The following is a 20,773-nucleotide window of genomic DNA, read 5'->3' as shown; positions in this document are numbered from 1 at the left end:
CAGCCTGACTGGGAAGAATAATTGTCCAAAAATAAATTTTGAAAAATAAATTGCAGAGAATAAATAAAATGCAAATCCAAAAAACAAAAATTAGATCGATTAAATGATCATAGCCGATTTTCAAATCAGTGCCTTCAGGTGCCGATTTGTAAAAAAAAATTGCCTCATGATCAACTTTAGCCCAACATAGGCAAATTTATAGTTGATCTTTATTGAATCGATGTTTTGGATGCAATGGTGAGGTCAGATCTGACTCTAGATGCTCCCAATTTCTGTAGATTCTCTGAATTCAAGTCGAGATGTTGAAGCATGAATGGTCTCGAATGACTATGTGTAGAGAATCTCCCCGAGCTCTGATACCATGTAAGAATTTGACTTAGGGAAAAATTCACCCAAGACCAAGGAACTCAAACACAAGGTCAATAGTAGACCAAAGAGAGAGTGTGATCAGAATGACGATATATTCATTCAATATGCCTTATAAAAGTACACTAGGAGTGCCTGTATATAAAGGTCTCTGGAGAGCTTCTAGAATGCATAGAAGTCAGCAACATGATAAGTCATACAACCAAGCACATGTCCACCAGATATGGGTTATCCTCCATTAAGCATAGAAGTAAGTGCAATGATGTGAGGATAAGCCTACAATGGTGTAGTACCCAAATCAGTGGTGTAGACAACATGTGCTAAATTAAGAGTGTGAATAACTATGTTGTCTACACGACAACTCAGTGAATGATGCAAATTTCAATGTTGTAGACACCATGTGCTGAAATAGAGTTGCGTACTTCTATGTTGTCAACATGACAACTCATGAGAGTACACAAACTCCTAAGTGTCTCACAAAATAAAAATAATAAAATAATAAAAAATAATGCATTAACCTAAGTAAACTTAAGTAAAGTGTAAATAGTAAATACTTATTTACACCAAAAACATCAAAGAAAGATTTTTCTTCCATGACACATTCAGAAGTCAGAGGTACCACACATCTTTGTAGGAGATGATACTAAGGTGGAAGTTGAAGGTAAAGGTGAAGCTGAGATGAACAATGGAGTGTTCAAGGATGTTTTTTATGTTTCTAATCTTACCTCCAACCTCCTTTTAGTCTACCAAATGACTCACTATGGAGGTGGAAATAAAGTTGAATTTCTTCCAGATTCAGTGATAGTGAAAAGCATCAAGGATGACTCTATGATAGCGATAGGTGAAGCCAATCATGATTCAAGGCTTTACACTTTCTCCACCTTTGTGCCAAAATAAAATGCACAAGACTTTTTATTACATTAAAATGTAGAAAGCAAACTGTGGCATGAGAGATTTGGACATCTCAACTACAAATATCTTCAACAGCTTAGCAACAAGAAACTGGTTAATGGTCTACCTCAAGTCCAATTTTTAGAAGGTGTTTGTTCAAGTTGCTCACTTGGAAAACATTCAAAAAAATTTTATGAAAAGGGGAAGTCTTGGAGAGCACAATGTGTTCTTGAATTGGTTCATAGTGATGTGGCAGGACCATTTCTAGTGCCATCATTTGGCAAGTCTAGCTATGCATTGACCTTCATAAATGACTACTCTCACTTTACTTGGGTTTTCTTCATGGCTCATAAGAGTGAAGTGTTTGAAAAATTTCTCAGCTTCAAGGATCAAGTGGAAAAGTAGTCAGGGAAGACCATCAAAGTTCTTCGAATAGATAATAGGGGGGGTCTTGATTACTCCATCCATACATGCATCTTTCTATATTGTACATATCTCTCTTTTTGGGGGAGAGTTTATCCCATGAGGTTTTCCCTCTTTCTCTATTTGCAGAGAGATTTCATTGCATTTGTACTTGGGTACCTAACATGGCTTAGTAGCTAGGACCCATTATGCATTTCATCATAGCTCTTATGAGCTTAAGTGTATTCCCCTAAGTTTCACTTGGGGGGGGGGAGGGGTGTTAGTGTAAATAATTATTATTTACACTTTACTTAAGTTTACTTAGGGTAAATGCATTATTTTATTATTTATTAGGTTAGACACCTAGGAGTTTGCATACTCATATGAGTTGTGATGTTGACAACACAGGAGTAAGCAACTCTAATTTAGCAAATGGTGTCTACAACACTAGAGTTTGCATAATCAACTGCGTTGTCATGTTGACAATGCAATTGTTTGCACTCTTAATTAAGCACATGGTGTCTACAACATAATTTTACATGACACACCTTTATAGGCTTATCCTCTCATCATCACACTAACTCTTGTGCTTAATGGAGGATAACCCACTCTTGGTGGACATGTGCTTAGTTGTGAGGCTTATCATATTGCTAACTCCTAGTCATTTTAGAAGCATTCTAGAGGCCTTTATATATAGGCACTCCTAGTGTAGTTGTACATCAACAACATCAATATATCAATTACATCAATTTTTAATATCATATTGTTATTCTGATCATACTCTGTTGGTCTATTTTTTGCTAGTTATAGAGATTTTTGGTCTTGGGTGATTTTTCCCTAAGGCAAATTCTTACAAATATAATGCATAACATCATCAAATATGGATATGTTAAGTTGAATCAAACTTATTTGACCTAACACTAGACCCTTCTCCTACCTTGAGTTAGTTTTCATAGCTATGAACCATATCTATATCCTCATTTGTAGTAGGCTCAAATAGTGAATCAAACTCATATTCGTGGGAATCTGTTTGAATTTCAGGAGGTAGGTTGAAATACTCTCCTACAGTCATGAGTATCTATTCTCCACTCTCATTATCTTCTTGGTCTTGTTTAATTCCCTCCCTTGGTTGGGCTCAACTAGATTCACCTTTTTGAAACTATGGAGGCATATAGAGTTCAACATGATGGTTTGATTAGCTATTTTTATGGAATATAGTTGCTTATAGGTCATTTGAGTGACCAAAGTTGTCTCATCAAAATCACCATCCCCTTCAGATGTATTTATTTGTGGAACTTGCTCCTCATGATCATGAATTAATTCAAAGATGCTAATAGGAATAGAATAAGAAAATTGATCTTCCCCATCTGAGCTCTCTTTATAATTTCAAGGCACTAGTACATTTATATTCCTCCCTAAATAAAATGTTATTTTTTTGATAAACGTATTCTATCTTTAGGCTTCCTGAGTTTGGCTTCAAATGGGTCAAGTAAGCCTTTGCTATTCTTTCTAATAGGACCTTTCCCTTTGTATCCCTCTCTCTTCATCAATTTATACCCTCTTCTATATTTTTCAAGTGATATTTCATAGTGTTCCATCTATTTTTCTTAATCTTCTTCCTTGTACAACCAAGCCAAAACAACTTTGTGTTCATCTTCATCCTCAATATGGTCAATTGTCTATATAAAGGTACCATCATGTCTAACACTTTATTAACGTTTAGATGGTATGATATCCTCATAAGGTTCACCATATTAACAAGATGTCAAGAGGGATTTCAATGAAAAAATAGGTTCCAGTTTGTACTCCCCAATTCTCATATCTTTCAGCTTCAACAACTTCTCAATATCTTTTAGTTTAGCAACATGATTTTTAGTAGATTCTCTATTGTGAGGAATAAACATGTCAAGAGATTGTTTTAGTGCATTGCAAACATAACTAGAGGCAACAATTATAGACACCTCTACTTTTTTATAGGGATCATTTATGCATTGATGATATATATAAGGTAGAAGTTGCATTTCATGTATGTAGGTCCTTCCTAGTAGGATATAATACGCTAGTGGTAGATCTAGCACTTGGAAAATTGAATCTCTCTCCCCAAGTCTAACTCTGATAGGTAGTAAAACAAGTCCTTTTGATTACCTCTCTTCCTTGTCATAAGATTTGATAATAATTTTCTCGTGAGGGTTAATACATGTTTAGAAAAATTGTGTTACTAGATTATAAGTACAAATATTAAGTCCAACTCCTCCATCTATTAATACATGTTTGACAGATGAATTATGGATTAGGAATTCAATATGTAATGATTTTTTATTTTAGTATCTCAAAGAGTTATCATCTTCTTCAGAAAAAGGATAGGTAATGCAGTGAGATCAAATGACCTGCCATAGATTGAAACTGATCCAAGTATAAGTCTTTAAGTACCTTTGCCTCAGTGAGGAATTTGTCCAAGATTTCTATGCATTTAGGTGAGATTTTTAGCATTTTACAAATTGTCAAATGATCATTGGTATATTGTAGCTATTCAAGAATATATTAACTAGTTGAATTAGATAAAGATGCTTATTTTGAGGTTTTATTGGCAGTCATAGCCATTTTCTTGTTCGATTGTTGTTAGTGTGAGGAAGAAGTTCCAAATCCTTTAAGAATGATCTTAGCTTGTGATATGGTAAAAATTCTTGATGATTTAGAGTCTTTGTCTTTATTCTTCACATGATTCTATTGCAATATTATGTTTCAATTAGTTCCATCATGTTAATCATATTATCATCATTGGAGTGCATATAGTTTACCTTAGTGTTGTTCTTGGATTGGATCCTTCCCCTCTTTCATACTTAAAAAATTGGTTCTTTGAAAGCTTGTTAATCAACATTTATGTTATGTCCTTCTAAACAACATCTCTAGAATCTATGAGATCTTGGACCGTGTATTTAATTTTTATAGAATTACTCATTTTATGACCTTTTTTTCAATGAAAATCATAGTATTCATTACCATTCCATCATTTCTTGACTTATCTAACAAGGTGATGATATCATTTTGTAAGAGAATCTTAAAAACTATTTTGAGACATTCTCCCAGGGGTGTAAATTTAATTTTGGTTTTGTTACTTAGTATCTATCTTTGAATATGTTTCTAGATTTTTATGTATTTATGCATTCTTCTTACAATTCTTGCTTTCTTACATGGTACTTGTTAGATTGACTTTTTGGGTAGCTTTAGGAGCTAACACATCTACGACTCCATCATTCAAATCATCACAATTTTTGTTCCAATATTAGTTTGTGGCTTTGTTTGAGTTAAATTCCTATTTAATCTCTTTCTAAAAGTATATTTTTTCTTTCTTTATCATGACATCCTCTATCCATATAGCACTTTTGACCATGTCATCATTTGAAGATATTAATTCTTTAATTTTTGGAGATATGTTAGGAGTATCTAGGATATAACCTCATCCATCTCTGAAGGAAGGTCAAGAAATGTTCTCCCATTCTTTGTTTGGTATTAGAAAAATCCATCATAGTTACCATATTGTATGTTATAGGAGTATTATTGTAGGAATAGTTTTGCAAGTTTGTCAAAAGTTTTAATTCTTATAGGTAATATGGGAAACCATTCCATAGCTTGTCCACCCAAAATTAATAGAAACAAATGCATAATATATGATTTATCATGCATGAAATCCATGGATAAAGCATAAAACTCTCTAATGTGATCTTGGGGGTTTGAGGTACCCAAGTACTTTTTCATATTTTGACATTTCCACTCCTTTAGTAAAATGAGGCATGAACATTTTCTTTTCAAAAGGGAAGGGATGAATGACATCCAATGAATACTTCATTGTTGGTTTACCTTTCTCATTGATCATTTGTTGCATTTATTTTTTCATGGCTTGTATATTTTTTTGTGAGAAAAGACATAGGAGTTTCCTCCTCTTTGATAAGAATTTCTTCCACATAAAACCGGGGTGGTATTTTATCTCCTTCAAGAGTGAGTTAAAGGAAGTAATTTTACTTCTTTTATTTTATCAACAAATCCATCATTTTCTAGAAATCCTTCTGATGCTGACGAATTTTAATTTTAGCAAGGCCAATCTTAGAATCACTTGATGAACCTCTAGATATAGTGTTATCATTTTGGTTTCTAGATGCTCTTCAAATGTTTTCATTATCTTGATTATGTTTTTGACATTTTACTATAGATTGATTTACCAGTATATTAGTGTTTGTTCTTATTAGTGTAGGTGTTTTCTTGTGGCGATAAATTTAGGTTTAGGAGATTAGTTGTCAAAGATTTTGTCTATATATTATTGTTAGAACAATGTGTTAAAACCTTTCTTATAGTTTCTACATAAAATTCATTTTGCACAATGACATTTCTCTAGTGACGAAGATCATGATGACTCATCACTAGATGAGGAGAATGTGAAACTATGGATAGGACTCTTACCCTTTCTAGATATCTTAGTAGATAGTTTTCTTGTACTTCTAGTCTTAACAAGCATTAATATGTATAGAAGTATTTGGATAAAATGAAGATAGCATTTAAATTTCATCTCAATTTGGATGATGATGATAACAATAGGGTGAAGCATAAAAAGATACAAGTCATCAAAGTAATTACTAAATAACTTAGATAGTGATTCTCGTATTAAGAAGTGTGACATAGTAAATAATAGTATATGGATTGAAGATACAAGACTAGTTTTCATGCAAATCAAGATTATAATGAGGTTTCATTTGATAGTTTTGATTTTAGATTTAATTTTTTAGGATGTCAGATAGTATAAATAGTACTCAAAAAGTGATCTAACTAGGTAGAGGACCAAATTGGACAAATTTCACTCTTTATTTGGTAATTTTTATGTAGTCTTGTATGAGTAAATGCTCTCCTAGATGACAAAATGATAGGCTCGTATGACAAAATGCAAGCTTGAATGATAAAATGTGGGTCTCAGATGATAGAATGTAGATTTTGATATTTTTAAGGTAGTAATTCAACATATACTCATATGATAATTTAGGGGTCATTAGACAATATTACAAGGTCACAAGGTAACAAAACAAAGACAAAAAGTTCTAAAATCCTAACTTGTATAGGTTTTCTTAGTAGACTAGATGACAATTTACTAGAATTTCTAGATTTCTCAATTTTCAAGGCAAACATTGATAGTAGTATTTTTCAAATTAGATTTTGAGACTATCTAGGATAAATTTTTAGCAACAAATTGGTAAAAATAGTAGTTAGAATTAATTCCACAATAGATAAAGAAACCTTGTGGAATGAAAATATAGAGAAACATGAGTCAAGGACAACAATAAATCACTATTTATGTTCTTGATTATTTCCATAAGTATACAACAATGAAGACACTTCAAGCACAAATCTACCTAATGAAAAATTGGCATTTTCTTAAAACTTTTTCTCATTCGAAGTATCTCATGAATACTGACATGTGGGGATGGGTGAACTTCACATTCAAAGAAACGCCATGCATGTTTGTTTACCATGGAGTATAGATGATGAGTGTAAACATTCTTTGGAGAATGCGGGTAATCCATTGGATCCTTCCTGCATGCAAATTATGATACTTCTAGAGGTGTTCTAGGTATCTTCTATCTTAGAGTTCTTAATAAGTGTTCCATGTTTAATAATCTTCTGTGGTCCCATAGGTAGGATGAAGGCCTTTCACAACCCCACAAGCACTCAAATATAAGGTGGTCTCATAAACAAGATTAAGAGTACTAGCCACCACATACATACCAATGTATCCCACCATATTTCCCTAAAGTGTCCTATGAGTACAAGGTTGAAGGTGGTTCCATAAAAAATACAACAACTTGAAGGCCCCAAAAATTCATTAGAGTAAAATAGAATAAAACAAATATGCTACCCAAGGCTTTAGTCTTAAAGGGTGATTCTTTTTTATAGTGTATCAGATTATTTAGGTTCACATGTTTCCACTTATATCATTCATGTGACACATTTCTACTCAATGACAATATCACTACTAGAGACTTACAAGACTTAGAAAATATTTTAGGGCTCTAGATTTATGATTGGACCAAAAGGCCAAGAGTGTAGTCTCCTATCCTTAGACTCTCCTACAACATGCTAAAAAAATCTAGTAATTTATAAATTTCCCCTTTTTTCACACACTCAATCGAAAATTTCTAGGTTTATAATTGGACCAAGAAGGCCAAGAAAATAAACCCCTCATAAATAAACCAAGTATGATGAACAAGTTTTAAAGGTTGCTAGATATGAAAGTGAGAAATAACAAACAATTTTTTCTCTCAAAATATCCAAGCAACTTGCAAATAATACGTTAGGAGTCTTTGTATATGGTCTTCAACAATCATCCTACAAACATGTGTTAAGATACTCAAAATTAAGACATAATAGAAAACCACACTAGCGTTAGCATTAGTAATAATCCAAAATCAAATAAAAAAGCCTTATTTTTTATTCTCTATTTGTGAAATGTCAAAACATAATTGATGCTAAATTTTGTATGACAAAGTAATTTTACCAGATGGCAATCCCAATCCTTGTATGACTTAGAACCAATCCCTCTATGATAAACAAAAAAAGTTATCAACTACTCATATAATGGGAAATCAATGACAATAAGACAAATCATGACTTATAGTTACTTATATGAGAAAATACTTAAAATTAGACGACAAGCTAAGGGAGTGTAGATAAATTTAATTAAAAATCCAAAATTTAATGTATATAAATCTAGAAATTAATTTCTCGAGCCACACAATGGGAGAAAAAAATGTGTGTGAAATATGGTACTTTTCACTATGACACAACACTTCAATAAGTCATTAAATAATGTTATAAATGAGGAATATTTGGAGGGGGGGGGGGGGTGGTGAATTAGTGTTCTGCAAACTTTAGCACCACTACGGATATTATTAACAATCTTTAAGCATACATAAGTGATCAAATTGAAAAGTAAACATAACCATAATACAATGCAACTCATAACACCATTATTTGTTAACTAGGGAAACCCTGGCCAAGGAAAAACCTTGGTGGGAATGGTACCCACTTCAATCACCTAAAAATGGTCACTAAGACTATTAGCCCTTTTCTCAACATTTTGGCTAAATTATTAATCATTCGGCCAAATTGCTAAAAATAAATTTATTTGATTTTAAACTATAGTTTGACTATAATATCCTAATTTCATATTTGATTAAAATAACATGTCCCCTTTAACTAAATAAAAGACCCCATTCTTCCAACCCACTCTAATGTGCACACATAAAAGTCTTTTTCCTATTTTTAAAAGAAAATACTTTGTGTCACATGAAAAGTCAACTCTTTCTCATTAGCCAAATTGGTCTTGCACATGGATCATGCTAAAATTCAACCTCTACCCTTGATCACTCATTTCTTGATCTTCATCTCAACTGTCTGTACACCTTTAAAAGAGAGAGCTCTCTCCTTCTCTAAAGGATCTCAATTTTGAGCTATTTTTATGTTGTAGGTTTACTTATAGGTTTTTTGGAGAATTTGTGGAGAAATTCCATCTTCTTGTCTCATTCTTTGCATACTCACAATTGCATAGTTCATTTTCAATAGATTAGCTTCCCTTTGCAATAACATAGATCACTTAGCTTAATTAACATGGTTGTAATACTCTCATTTTCTTAGTTTAGTTTCATTGTGCATCTCATCTTAGCATAGTTTCATTCTTGCAATGCATATTTTGAGAGTTCTTTGACACCAACATTCTTGCTCTTGTCTAAAGAATCTCCCATTTCATGGTTTAATAACAAGGGCTGCATTCCTAAGGCTCAATTGAGAGCTAGTTCTATATCCTTGCACTCCATGACTAGGGAGTTTTAAGTAGCCATTCAAGCTTTCCAATCTATGGAATGCCTTGGATAGAATGGTTTAGAGAAGTGCACAATTCTAGTGTACATTTTTGGCACCCACAATGGGGCAGAATACTTCTGTTTTGCCTCTCTAGCTGCATTTAGTCGTACATTTTTATGTCTTGTTTCTATACCTTTTTTTTTTTCTCTCTCTATAGTCATAATTATTGTGTAATACTTTATCAATATTGTAAGATATTTCTTAGCACTGTAGTGTGATACTTTACCAGTTAAAGTATTGCACGACTATTCAAGGAAATGTGGCACCAATATTGTGAGTTCTATCACATGGGCATACTAAGAAACATCACATAGAGGAAAAATATCACCTATGTATATTGAAAAGTATTGTACAATATTCAGTTAGCAAAAAAACTATTGCCCTATCTAGAAGTGACTATTATTTGAGTTGTTTGATCAGTTTTGAATCCTTGACATTCTATTTTAGGTTTCTCAAGTTTATTCACTATCTAGCAAAGGTATATTGTAGGTTTTTTTAAATCTCATTTTGGACCAACCCTTTGTTGGACTAACACATTATTTTCTAGGGTTTCTCCAAAATTGCTTGAAAATTGCTATAAAAGAATGCACACCAAAGACTTTATGCTAAAAAGGCTACTAACTCGTGTTTGCAGGGGTGCCTAAAAGAAAAAAACAAGTGTTCTTGTATTTCTTTCATTTTATATGTAGCAATATAATAGCTATTCATTTTTCATAGGATCATAATCACTTGCTCCACTAAAAGCTGGTCACTTGGTAGGAAAGTATGCTCTTCACCTTTTGGTGAATCAAAAATCTTGACCGATTTGATATGCAAAGGTGAAGTAAGGAGTAAACTAAAAAGGTGAATTAAGGAGTAAACTAACTTGCTTGGTGTGTTTGGGGGAAGTGATTGGAATAAGAGAGTATGCTCTTCACCCTTGAGGTGAATTAGATCAAATCTTGACCTCCAAAAGTGGATCTATTTTGTTGCTAGGGAGATATTAGCTTTAGCAGGCCTATTCTTGAGAGATCAAGTGGAATGACCCAAGTGGGGACAATTGAACCCAACTATTCCACTCACTATAAACTCAACGCTATAAAGGACACAAAACCTTGGTAGATGTAATATTTGTCTCCACCTAGTGAAGGTTCTTGTGGGATTGTGACCATGAGGAAATTATTAGGTGGGACTGCTTAAGGTACTCTTGTGGCCGCGAGGTCTGTTACTTGCTGCAAGATAAGTTATCCCATATTGGGAGCAAGGGGAGTGCTACAAATAGAAGCCCTTTCTAAAAACCATAGGATAGAAGCTAGCTTATTTATCCACTCAAGATCTTGGTACAAGGACTGATCCTAGTGGACTACCTAGATTACCCCAAGATTTTACTCATCATTTGTGTCCCCTTGGTTGTACCAATTACACCTACATGACAAAGCCAATATCTCTTGTGGGAAACCACTTGATGTGAGGTGAAGGGGCATCAAGTATTGGCCAAGGTGTTGTGTAGTGAACCGTGACTTTAGGTAGTATTGCTTGGAATATGTCTTCAAATGTGAAAATACCTATGTAAATGTTCTCAAACATGAAACATCTTGTTAACATTCAGAGGATATTTTTTTTTTGATATACCAATTGCTTGTGTTGGCAAGGTTTCTTTTAAAGGATTTGAGCAATACAAATCCACAAAATTGAAAGAATATCTACATGCAATAACTTGTTACAAAGAAGAGGTAAGGGTTTTGTTATGAAAATATGGAAATTATATTATCAGATTGAAAAGAATGAGATATTTACAAAAGATCAATCCTTATAGAAGGAGATAAAAAAACCTAAAAGGGAAACCCTAAGAGATAAATGACATATAATAATTACTAATTAATCATTAAATGGAAATGTAAGGTGCATAAAGTGAAATATTAAGAAGGGAGTAAAGGTAATTTAAGAAATGAAATGAAATTAATGCTTTGCTCTAACACCACCCCTTAAGATAAGCAACAAAAAATGTAGCTACAAACAATGAAAAAAAAGAAAGAAAACTACAATGTAGAAAGAAAACTTGGGTTTCGATAATAAGGCCTAATGAGGTACCCAATCACAACCAAATCTCTATGAAACTAAGAAATAGGGAAAACCTAGTGGGAAAAACCCTACACCAAAAAGAGATAGAAAAGGATGCACAAATATAATATCTAAAGAGACTCTCTCAAGACCATAAGTACAATGAAACCCTCCATGATAGAATCTTGAGTCTCCATAGCCCCCCATAATGGTAGAACTCCCATTTCGATGAACATACCAATGCGGCTCCAATATGAAAGAAACAAAGAAAGTGGACAAGGAGGATGAAACCCTTGAATGTAAGGTGAACTTGGAAGTCATAGATAATGCTCAAAGGAGAATGCATGAGAATTCTAAAATAGAATCTCCAATGGAGGTGGGATAACAGGTGTGCTGAATCTGTCATTTGAGAGGAGATGTGTATCCTTTGATATATCCTCAACAAGTACAATAGGTGGCTCAATGCCTAGAGCTACAATGATAGGCAATGTTGAAGAGTAATCACGTGTAATGGATGAAATCTGAACATGAGGTGGAGGTCTAGAAGTTACAATACTAGTCTCAAGAATAACACATAAATTCAAGTGACCTGACTTCACTTCAATAGTCTCTCATGAAGAAGGAAAGTGAGTATTTGACAGTGGATATGGTGGACCAAAATGAGAGAAAGAGTATAGTCAGGAAGAGTGATAAATAGTCCCTATGACAATAATATTTCCTATCTCACTATCTCTGACATGCACTGAATCTTAAGCAAACTCAACTATCTTCTCTATCCCATTGTATGCATTCTAATAGATAGAGATAGGGTTAGAGGACAAAGATGGAACAAAAAGTACATCATGAAATGTAGCATCATCAATGCTAATATAACCTCCCATATATAATCATAACAATATTGTTCCCCATCAAAATGTGTGGAGTAGGAGAAGCATCAAAAGATGAGAACAAATCTTGAAAAGATGCCATATGGTGTGAAGCACCTAAATCCAGTAACCATCTAGAAGAATGTGGATTAGTAGTTGCACATAGTGCATGGCCCTTTCCTATATCTTTACCATCTGATTGAAATGATGATGATGAAGAAGATCTATGAGAAGTAGAAGGAATATCAATGTTGCTCTTCTAAAGGAGAGCTCTTAAATTTAAAACTTGTTTGGCATAGGCATCTAACTTCTTCTCATAGCAATGTGACTCATCAAGATTGGGCTTATTACAACAAGAAAACTTTAGTTTTTTTGGCTTTGGTTTATCTCCCTTAGGAGAAGGTGGGCTTGATGTGATGTGAGGGCTAGAATCAATTTGAGACTCTACAAGATTTGAATTTTGTTTCTTCTCCTTCATCTAGATGATGGCCAAGATACCAATGCATAAGTCTATGAGCCTATGAGAGAATCCAACTAGGAGAGCTTAGCTTTCTCTCAAGTCAAATTTTCACAAAAAATCTCAAAGGATGGCATGGTAAATCTATTACCTAAAGAATTTTGGTGGAATAGAAGGTAGAAACAAAAATCTGAAAGTTTTCGTGAAGGTTAGAAAAAATTAGGTAAATGCACTCAGTGTCAGTCTTGGTTTGCCCACAACCTTGCAATAAAGATATCTATTGTTTGAACTTCATCAAGAAGTCCACAATGGAAGAAAAAGAATCTAGTACAAAAGAGGTAAGCTCTACCTCAATCTAAAGTTCCTTAAACTCATTCACTATACCAAACAAACCTTCAAGCTTGGTCCACATAGCTAGAGCAGTATTGCACCCATCAAGATGAAATTGTAGACTATTAGATACTTGTAAAGAAATCAACCTCATTTCCTCATCAATCTTGTTCCTGTTAGAATATATAGTCCACCAATATAACTAAGAGGCGGGGGGGGGGGGGGGGGTGAATTAGTTAATCAACTAATACCACAATTACCAAACTTATTAAACTTTAACCATATGAGAAATATAATTAGAAACCACAACAAGGTACTCATGCATAATAACACCAGATATGTTAACTAGGGAAACCCTTAATCAGAGGGAAAAACCTGGTGGGGATGGTACCCACAAGATGATGTACTAATATAAATACTCCTTGTTAGAGGATGAACCCTATTAGGAGTCTATAATAACATTTAGTACAAACTAGTCCCTGTTAGGAGACTTTGAATCCTTGTTAGGAGATTCCAACCGTGTTAGGAGTTGTAGAATACAACTAGATCCATTGCCAAAACAACTTCAAGGGCAAGATCAATGAACCCACTATCCAAATGATCTTTGTATTATTTCTTGTAGAATAATAGAAATGAATAGCACTACTCCTTCCTCTTTTTGTCTTGTCAACTGGACTTTTGCTCCTTCTGATCTTGTGACGAGATCACAAATATCAGATCCAATAATCCCTTGGATTGCTTACTCACATTTAGTAAACATTTTTCTCCTTTTTGCACTTTGTACTCAATGCAATGATCACTCCATGCCTTACAAATAAGAAAAACATCTTTCCTTTCTACCACATCTTCAAAATAATTCCTTGAGTCAGCCTTGAGGCTTTCCCAATTAATTATAATAAGATAATTAATTAATTTATAATTATACTAGCAACATCAACTCTCTGTCTATGAAACTTCTCACATGTGTGACACTACAACTTGCACATTCATTGAGATCATCATCAGACTCTTTTATGTCACTAGCTAACTACACATCTCTAGATTATATCTCTGTTAGACGATATAACACAAACATTAGAAACTACTTCTTAGGTACTCTATCTTTGTACTACTCTTTGTAAATCAGGCCTATCCTTACTCACATTTAATAAACATTTTTCTCCTTTTTGCACTTTGTACTCAACACAATGATCACTCCATACCTTACAAACAAGCAAAACATCTTTCCTTTATACCACATCTTCAAAATAATTCCTTGAGTCAGCCTTGAGGCTTTCCCAATTAATTATAATAAGATAATTAATTAATTTATAATTATACTAGCAACGTCGGCTCTTAGTCTATGCAACTTCTCACATGTGTGACACTACAACTTGCACATTCGTTGATGTCATCATCAAACTCTTTTATGTCACTAGTTGACTGCACATCTCCAGATTATATCTCTGTTAGATGATATAACAAAAACATTAGAAACTACTTCTTAGGTACTCTATCTCTGTACCACTCTTTGTAAATCAGGCCTATCTTCTGTATGTGTTCGACTCAAGTACTACACGTTGAACCTTCTAATGCAAGGAGAACATTACAATCCACAAATTTGCATATTACATCTATCAATCTTTTCTAACTTTTTTAGAGGCTTAAAACACTCTCATTTCTTCCAAGTACAATACCACCAATTATAATATCTTAACTTCATATACTAATATCCACATTGATATAAGTCTCACCAAATCTATTCTATCTTCCACATGCATATACAAATGACCTAAGGAACACCTTCAATATAAATCTAATGCATGAACTTCAATTTTTATTCTAATAAGCTACCATGATATATGTTAAATCTATGTGTTATAGTCTCCACCTCGAATCTCAATTCCTCCCCTTCTTGTGAATTCTTTCTATTTTCATACTCTTGTGACAATCACTCCTTTCTTCCATGGCTCACAGTCTCCACCCACACCATTATCTCTCCTTGTCATGCTCAAGTTTCCTACAACTTAGGAACCTGAATCCTCTTCTTTCATACCCTACTTGTTGCATATTGGGTTCTTCAAAATTACACACCTCGTGCTACTCTTATGTTGCTATCCTCCTTCTACACTGCCCACAACTTCTTCTTTGCTTCTACTCATAGCTACTTCTTCTCCACTACTCGTGGGTTCTTTCATCCAATGGATACCACCACCTTTTTTTTTTCACTGCCTCCTCTTACCAATGACGCTATCACCTTATATCTCTCATGACATCTTCTTGAGTTGACACTCCCTTCTTCCTTCTCCATCCACATTGATCTCCTCTCCACCACCTTTCTTCAACTCACCTTCGCAGATGATTGTAATCACCAAAGGAAAGAATTAACTCCTTCTCATATTATCGGTTTTAAAATGGACTTTTGATTTCCATAACCGATTCTTCTTTCACAAACCCGATGGCTATGAGGAATATGAAGAGACATCATCATCCATGTATGTTCCCAACATTATTCAAATTTGGAATTGTTTTAAAGACACCTAATACGTAGCACTGTAACAATCTTCCATAAAGAAACAAAAAACCTAAACCATGAACATATAAGAACTCCAATAGAAACCAACTTTCAATATTGGATGCATAAGAACATAAACCAAAATTGATAGGGGTGTGACTTAGTAAAAACTAAAACAAATACTCCCATTTAAATATCATCTTCATATTACAAATTATTGGCTCTTTGGCTACTACCAGAGAGAAATATGGAGAATCTCCCTATTCACTCCCTTCTCCACTATGCTATCCCTATTGACTACTTTATCTCCTATTACACTCATGTCTATTTGATAGACCATGTTTGGTGGTTACAAACCTTTTGAATACTCTATGACCATTCGTATTCCTATGTTTGGAATCTTGATTAGAAATATTATGAAATATCTTTCTAAATATAATAATGTAGATTAATGATCCCACAATATTTTAAAATAACATAATGAATTACTCATGACTTAATCCAAATTTAATGGTGGAGATGGTACCTCTGCACCATATTGCCAAACTTGAAAGGTTTCCATGTCGCATGGAAACATGTTGGTGAGAATCTATACACAAGTCTTTTCCTCTACTAGATCGATGCCCCCATTGCTTCATCTTCTTCACTGTCAACTGACTCCCATCCATGGAGTTATGTCGATGCCTTGAATGGGTTTTTTTCCCATTCAAAGTTCACTCTTCCATTATTGCTTCCAAATTGACTTCTATCCCTCACTTGGCAGTCCCTTGTTGCCTCTCTCCCCAAGACTATTGGTGACATTCAAGACCATCTCCTATGGCCTTTGGTAGACCTTCTTGTCCACCCACTTGCAATAGAGCGAACTGCACCAAATCTGCAATCACAAACTACATAACAAGAACTAAAACCATAATACCATCTGGTGTAGATCCCATCTACATGCTTAGAATCTTCTGAGCTCTAATACCACTCATGATGGAAGGAAAATATTACAATCCACAAATTTACATATACATCCATCATTCTTTTCTAACTTTGTTTAGATGCTTAAAACACTCTCATTTCTTCCAAGTACAATACCACCAATTATAATATCTTAACTTGTTATATTAATATTCAAATTGATATAAGTCTCACAAAATCTATTCTATCTTCCATGAGCATATACATATTACCTAAGGAACACCTTCAATATGAATGCAATGCATGAACTTCAATTTTCATTCTAATAAGTTGCCATGATATATGTTAAATCTATGTGTTATAGTTTCTACCCTAAATCTCAATTTCCCCCCCTTGTTGCGAATTCTTTCTATCTACATACTTGTCAGACAATCACTCCTTTCTTCCATGGCTCATAGTCTCCACCCACACCATTATCTCTCCTTGTCATGCTTGGGTTTCCTCCAACTTAAGAACCCGACTCCTCTTCTTTCATACCCGACTTGTTGCATATCAAGTTCTTCAAAAACTGCACACCCTGTGCTACTCTTATGCCATTGGCCTCATTCTACACTACCCGTAACTTCTTCTTTCCTTCTGCTTGTAGCTACTTCTTCTTCACTACTTGTGGGTTCTTCCTTCCAATGGGTGCCGCCACCTTTTTTTTCTTTTCACTGCCTCCTCTTACAATGATGCCGCCACCTTATATCTCCCACAACATCTTCTTGAGTTGATGCTTCCTTCTTCCTTCTTCATCCACATTGATCTCCTCTCCCCCACCTTTATTCCAAATCTCCTTTGTAAATGATTGTAATTGCAAAAGGAAAGAATTAACTCCTCATATTATCAGTTTTAAAATGGACTTTCAATTTCCATAACCAATTCTTCTCTCACAAACCCAATGGCTATGAGGAATATGAAGAGACATTGCCATCCATGTATGTTCTAATTATTATTCTAATTTGGAATTGTTTTAAAGACAACCTGATATGTAGCACTATAACAATCTTCCATAAATAAAACTAAAAAATTGAACCATGAACATATAAAAAATCCAATAGAAACCAACTTTCAATATCAAATGCATAAGAACATAAACCAAAAACAATAGGGATGTGACTTAGTAAAAACTGAAACAAATACTCCCATTTAAATATCATCTACATTTTACAAATTGATGGCTCTCTAGCTGCCACTAGAGAGCAATATGGAAAATCTCCTTATTCACTCCCTTATCTACTATGTTATCCCCACAATACAAAAAATTGAACCCCAACTGCTATAAGGAATGCCTAAATAAGAAGAAAGAAACAAAAGGTTTAGTTTGAAAATCAAATGTACTTTTAAGAAATACTGATGAAAATGATAGAGAATCTAGATAGGGCTCAAGAAGAGCTTTTCAACACTTCTTTTAGAAAAAAAAATAGAGCTGAAATGAGCAAGTTATGCCCCCTAGAAGATAGAAGGCATCATCTGACTTTGATAAAAAAAGAGAGTACTAAAATGGGAAAGAATAAAAAAAATACCATCACCACCATCTTTTTTGCTAAATCATCTATCCAACACTTCTTTCAAATTAGAAAAACCCCTCTATATGCTCTAGAAAGAAAGACTACCAAGGCTTCCATAGCAAAGAAAAAAAGTGCAAACACTTTCAAAAAATTAAAAAGGGGCTAAGAATTTAGCCTCAAACCCCCTATATAACCATACGCTAGGTGGAGGAGGTAGAGGTGGCCTGGTGGTGGTGCATAGGTGGAGCTTGAGTGACATCAACCAGTGGAGGAGAGGTGACAACCAAGTGGTGGTAGTGGCCGATGGGTAGCCATGGCTAGTGGTTTAAACACCGCAGGTAGTCACCGCAGACCACTGGTGGTCTATAAATTGCTACATGTTTTTAATAATCATTGTCGTTAGAATACCACATTTTAAAAAAAATCACAATTTTTTTATTTATGCGTGCCTCAAAGTGTGTACTAGAGGCTGTATGACCCTGGTATGTAATTTAGTTTGCCTGCCCAATCAACATTGTCCAAAATCAATAAATTTTATATGAAAATAGGGGTTTTGATGCCTTCTAAATCCTAACGTGAGGTTGGTTTGGTCTCAAAGAGCCCCAAAAATTAGAGAATCCCCTATTTTAATTGAAAATTCATAGAAAATACTTGAAAAAAGCTAGATCAATTTTGTTAACCCCTTGTTCTTCATTTTTCTCCAAATAAGAACAAGCTATAGTAGGCTAGGCTCTGATACCATGAAGAATTTGAGAAATACAAATCAACAAAACCCAAAGAACACATCCATGCAAGAACCTATTATAGAGAGGAAAAGATAAAGAAGAGTAAAGGGTTTTGGTATGAAAATATACAAATTATATTATTAGACTGAAAAGAATCAGAGATATTTACAAAAGATCAATCCTTATAAAAGGAGATCAAAAAACCTAAAAGGGAAACCCTAAGAGGTAAATGAAATTTAATAATTACTAATTAATTATTCAATGGAAATGCAACATGCATAAAGTGAAATCTTAAGAAGGGAGTAAAGTTAATTTAATAAATAAAATAAAATTAATTCTTTACTCTAACAACTTTGTCCCTTGTCTAACTGTTTGAGACATGATCATATTTTTTGCTACAAACTAAAGTCCTATACCATCAACACTACATTCTAGTTTGAAATGTTCAAGAAATCAAACTGAAACATAGGTTTTTCAAGCCTTAATTTGCATTTTTCATAGTTCACTAACCCTTTATCATACAACATTCTAAGAAATATTGTGCGATATTTTGCACTTGCTAAAGTATCACATGATTGTTAGAAACTCTATTGCACTCTGCTTATCAAGTCTATTGCACTGCTTAAGGAAATCTATCACACAACCCAATAGTGTTGCTCAGCCATGGTCTATCGTATGACAATTATTTCTGATCTTGTATTGCTTGGTTGTCTAAGAAGTATTGCCCATCTTCTGTTTCTTCCAAAACTGAGTCAAAATTTTGTAGTAGCTAATTTAGGGGTGTTGTTACTTCATCCTACCCAAGTCTGGTTTAAAATATTTTTTGTGGTTTCATAATGCACACCCTATTTTCTCCTAGAAATGGGGATCCCCTAGTAGATTTTTTAGCTTTCCATATCCCTAGTTTGGGATTTGAGTCTTTTTTAGGGTTTTACCTGGTGTTTTTGTTTAGTCTGGCTCTCTACCTGAAAAACCATTTTGCTGGGAACTAGAGATTTTAAAGAGAAAGAATTAACTTTGAATTAGAAGGGTGCACTAGCACACTTAGCACACTAGTGTGGGAGCACTTCCCTTTGGGAGTGCACACCTGTGCAGGTGAGCACCTCCAAAGGTGCACTCCATCCTAGGCCTATAAAAGCCTAGGACCCCTCCCTCCTATCTCATTGTTTCTTTCTTGGTCTATGATGAGCACACCTCCACACATTGTGAGGTGTGCTTCATCTCCTGCACACACTAAGAAAAATACATTAGAGAATAACCTAGGAAAAGTTGCACACCTTGCGCATCCTCCAAGGTGCACACCTTTTTTTGCACAAACTTAACAAACAAAAAACTTAATAAAACCAATAGCTAAAATAAGCTAAACTCCACCTAGTGGAAGGTGCACACATGCACACCTTTCAATGGAAAGACATCCCCACAAAGCAAAGTAAGGTGCACACCCTTTTTCTATACTTGATATAAATACTACATTATTAGGGTGCACACCTAGCGCACCCCATAAGGTGCACTAAGTGCGTGTCCTTAAGTATTGAGGGTTTTTCTTAGCAATGGTGCACCTTGCACACCTTGAGGGTGTCCAAGGTGCACCAATTTTTGTCCATCAGAGTTGTTTTATAGGTTTTTTAGGTGTTTTAAAACTATTTTTTTATAGGATTTAAGGTTTCTGGGTATTTTTTGTTTTAATTAGGGCTTGTTTAAATTAAATTTTTCCACCTTCTAGACTAATGGATATTTGTTTTGGGTAGATTAAATGGCTTCCTCCTCATCCTCCCTCATTGCAAAGATGGCTCCAAAACTAGTGGTCTTCAAATTTCAAGGTGTTCCATTGAAGTCACACTTCCAAG

Source organism: Cupressus sempervirens, chromosome 5 (assembly GCF_028749045.1).
Source record: "Cupressus sempervirens isolate cs-2001-9-10 chromosome 5, ASM2874904v1, whole genome shotgun sequence".
Classification (NCBI taxonomy): domain Eukaryota; kingdom Viridiplantae; phylum Streptophyta; class Pinopsida; order Cupressales; family Cupressaceae; genus Cupressus; species Cupressus sempervirens.
The sequence above is the reverse complement of the archived record's forward strand: the minus strand, read 5'-3'. Positions refer to the sequence as shown.